This window comes from Sinocyclocheilus grahami, unplaced genomic scaffold, assembly GCF_001515645.1.
Source record: "Sinocyclocheilus grahami isolate Dianchi unplaced genomic scaffold, SAMN03320097.WGS_v1.1 scaffold1234.1, whole genome shotgun sequence".
NCBI lineage: Eukaryota > Metazoa > Chordata > Actinopteri > Cypriniformes > Cyprinidae > Sinocyclocheilus > Sinocyclocheilus grahami.
Window position 1 is genome coordinate 47,640 of NW_015506413.1, and position 4,610 is coordinate 52,249.

Sequence of the window (4,610 nt, forward strand, 5' to 3'; positions counted from 1 at the left end):
CCAAGGTTTTTTCTCCATTCTGTCACCGATGGAGTTTTGGTTCCTTGCCGCTGTCGCCTCTGGCTTGCTTAGTTGGGGACACTTCATTTCCAGCGATATCGTTGACTTGATTGCAAATGATTGCACAGATACTATTTAAACTGAACTGAGCTGGATGATGACATCACTGAATTCAATGATGAACTGTCTTTAACTGAAAAATGAATGTTTACTATTGTGATTTTGCATTATTGGCACACTATTTTTCTAATTAATGCTGTTCAGTTGCTTTGACACAATCTGTATTGTTAAAAGTGCTATATAAATAAAGGTGACTTGACTTGACTCTGTGGTCGACTCTGTGTTAAGGTAAGGCATATTATTCGCAATTATGTGTTGTGGCTGGGTTGTTATAGGTCCACCAAGTCATGTATTGTACAGTGTTACAGCTAAAGGTGCTCGATGTCCTATTTTTCCTGTATAGTAGCTATTTTGTGACATTGTGTGTGTTGTTTCAAGAAAATTTAAATAAAGAGATTTAAAAAAAAAATATATATATAAAGGTTTTAAAATAAAAATGTTAATTGCCACATTCAAATAAAGATTTTAAAATGCATGCAAAGTGTCACTAATTAAACAAGTAGGCTATATATTCAGCCTCTTATGCTTCTGGTAAAAAATGAGTCGATATGCATTAGGGCTGCCCTCAACTAAAGATTTTTCTGGTCGACTAGTATACATTCATTGTAAGCATTAGTCGACTATTAGTCGCACTTTTATTAATAAACCATAATAATTATTCATATTCATAATAATGAACCTTTAATTGCCTACATAGCCTGATAAGCGCTCAAGCGCACGTAAAATAGGCTTGCCACAGCGCACCGGCAAATATAATAATTATGAATGTGTTAGGGAAAAACAGCAAGTACACTGCATTAATGTTTTAATAAACTATTGTTACACTAATGCTTTCTGTTTTCGGTTTAACAGATGAAGTCTGCGACACTGACTCGTCGTCTCTGCAGTATGCGCCTGTATGCATGTTTCATATGAATTACATAATCTGAGAATATTTGTTTTCTATTTGAATTGGTTCATTTAAAAGTTTCACTCTCTATAGATATATTTTCCATGTCTGTAATAAGGCAAGCATACACAGAGTTTCGAAGTGACGCGCTCAAGTTCACAGAGTCCGAGACGGCAGAAAGCGCATCCTGTTTGCTTTCATTATGTTACAAAAGCGCAACGTTTCGTTGTTATTCTGAGTGCACATGAATAAACGTAGAGTCTTTACAGATACAAAAGATGCATTACTCTAATCTGTATGACCAAAAATGACGAAGTATTTTAAGAGCCAATGATCGCACCGGCGCCTCCATCTGTCATGCAGTAGCCCAAGCGTGCTAATGTTCAGCTTCCACACTCTGCACAAACACTTGAACTGTACACTTTTTTACTGTAGGCTATTACCACAAAGACCAGCCCTTAATGATTAGTCTGTCACGGACTGCATCATTTCGCCACTTCATGTGGAAATTTTTTTTTTTGCAACTAAGCAACTAATACAATTTTGGTCATAGGCCTATGCATATAATCAGCCTTTTAATTAGCAGAGTAGAATAATCATGGCTGATAGTAAGACATGCAAACATAAAAGAAAACCAAACTGGACGCGAGAACAGCTATATATTAAGGATATATATATATAGGTCTGTGGATGATGTCAGCATACTTACTAACTATGCACACAGTGATTGGCTGATAGTCTCTGTCAGAGATTTATTCATAGAAATATTGTAGAGCGCAATATTATGTTGCCATATTCAAATAAAGGTTTTAAAATAAAAATGTTAATTGCCACATTCAAATAAAGATTTTAAAATGCATGCTAAGTGTCACTAATTAAACAAGTAGGCTATATATTCAGCATTCACAGGTCTGGCAGGATATCCATATGCTCACCTAACATTCATCGACCTCAAATATGGCTTATCATCTGAAATATGTATGTAGTAGCAACTTTACATGACAGCTCAATCTAATGTTAGCCTAGAAAAATTTAACTAATTAAACAAGTAGGCTATATATTCAGCATCCACAGGTCTGTGGACGATTCAGTCAACATGGGACTGCATTATGTTCTGCAACATCTAGACAGACCAGGATCCTGTTCGTGGACTTCAGCTCAGCCTTTAATACTATCATCCCAAACCTCCTCCAGCCCAAACTAACTCAGCTCTCCGTGCCCACCTCCGTCTGTCAGTGGATCAACAGCTTCCTGACAGACAGGCAGCAGCTAGTGAGGCTGGGAAAATACACATCCAGCACCCGTATAATCAGCACTGGAGCTCCTCAGGGTTGTGTTCTCTCCCCACTGCTCTTCTCCCTGTACACCAACAACTGCACCTCTAAAGACCCCTCTGTCAAGCTCCTGAAGTTGGCAGACGACACCACACTCATCGGCCTCATACAGGACGGTGAGGAGTCTGCTTACAGTCAGGAGGTTAAAGAGTTGGCTGTCTGGTGCAGTCTCAACAACCTGGAACTCAACACGCTCAAAACTGTGGAGATGACCGTGGACTTCAGGAGGAACCCCCCTGCTCTTCCTCCACTCATCATCATGGACAGCACTGTGACTGCAGTGGAGTCATTCAGGTTCCTGGGCACCACTATCTCTCAGGACCTGAAGTGGGACACTCACATAGGCTCCATTGTTAAAAAGGCCCAGCAGAGGTTGTACTTCCTTCGCCAGCTGAGGAAGTTCAACCTGCCACAGGAGCTGCTGAAACAGTTCTACTCCGCCATCATTGAATCTGTCCTCTGCACTTCTATAACCGTCTGGTTCAGCTCAGCTACCAAATCTGACCTCAGAAGACTACAGACGGTAGTTCGGACTGCTGAGCAAATCTTTGGTACAACCCTCCCTTCTCTCCAAGAACTGTACTCATCCAGAGTGAGCAAAAGGGCTGGCAAAATCACTATGGACCCCTCACATCTAGCACACTCCCTCTTTGAACTGTTGCCATCTGGTCGACGCTAAAGAGCTCTGAGCACCAGAAAGGCCAGACACAGGAACAATTTCTTCCCTCAGGCAATCTATCTCATGAACACTTGACAATAACTGTGGAACATACATTATTTATTCACTCATACACTTATTTGCCTAACATACTCAGTCTACATTTCAATTTGCACATAATATACCTGTACATACAACGGTCTATTGTTATATACCTGTACATACAATTATCGATTTGTACAAACCCAATTCCAAAAAAGTTGGGACACTGTACAAATTGTGAGTAAAAAAGGAATGGAATAATTTACAAATCTCATAAACTTATATTTTATTCACAATAGAATATAGATAACATATCAAATGTTGAAAGTGAGACATTTTGAAATGTCATGCCAAATATTGGCTCATTTTGGATTTCATGAGAGCTACACATTCCAAAAAAGTTGGGACAGGTAGCAATAAGAGGCCAGAAAAGTTAAATGTACATATAAGGTGGACAGCAATAACAGCTGGAGGACCAATTTGCAACTTATTAGGTCAATTGGCAACATGATTGGGTATAAAAAGAGCCTCTCAGAGTGGCAGTGTCTCTCAGAAGTCAAGATGGGCAGAGGATCACCAATTCCCCCAATGCTGCGGCGAAAAATAGTGGAGCAATATCAGAAAGGAGTTTCTCAGAGAAAAATTGCAAAGAGTTTGAAGTTATCATCATCTATAGTTCATCATATCACCAAAGATTCAGAGAATCTGGAACAATCTCTGTGCGTAAGGGTCAAGGCCGGAAAACCATACTGGATGTGTGTGAGTGAGTGTGTGCACAGGTGTGTGGAGTCAAGGTAACGGAAAAGGAGTCCGGGAGGATGGGAAATGGCGACCTCTGGTGGTGAGAGGGAGAACACCAGACGCCAGACCCTGACAGGACCCCTCCTCTAAGGAACGGCTTCCAGACGTTCCACAGCACCCCCCCCAGGGGAATGGCCAAGCGGGGATGGAGTAGGGGGAGGGATGGGGGGCCAGGTCCGTGTGGTAGCGGGGGACCTGGGGACTGGGGCAGAGCCGGTGGAATGGGCACCCAGGGCAGAACCACCGGCCAAATGACGTGTGATGCTGCCGCCTTGAAAAGAATGGAGGCGAGTTCCACCGCCACTTCCGGAGCCTTGTGAGCGGGCACCGCCGCTTTGAGAACCTCATGAGCGGGTACCGCTGCTTCGGGGGAACTGAGAGCGGCCACCGCCGCTTCCGGAGCCTTGTGAGCGGGCACCGCCTCTTTGAGAACCTCATGAGCGGGCACCGCCGCTTCGGGGGAACTGAGAGCGGCCACCGCCGCTTCTGGAGCCTTATGAGCGGGCACCGCCACTTCAGGGGAACTGAGAGCGGCCACCGCTGCATTGGAGGCACTGCGAGCAGACACCGCTGCCTCGGGGACTCTGCGAGCGGACCACGCCGCTCACGCCGACATCAGCTGAGGTTCCTGCACGCTGCGTACCAGCCCGCGATGCTCCAGGAACGGGCGTGAGGTACTGGGTGCAGCAGACGAGGTCTCTGATGACTCTGGGATGGCCGCCTCAGGAGAACTGTGAGCAGGCTCTGCAGCCAGCTCCATCCTGAT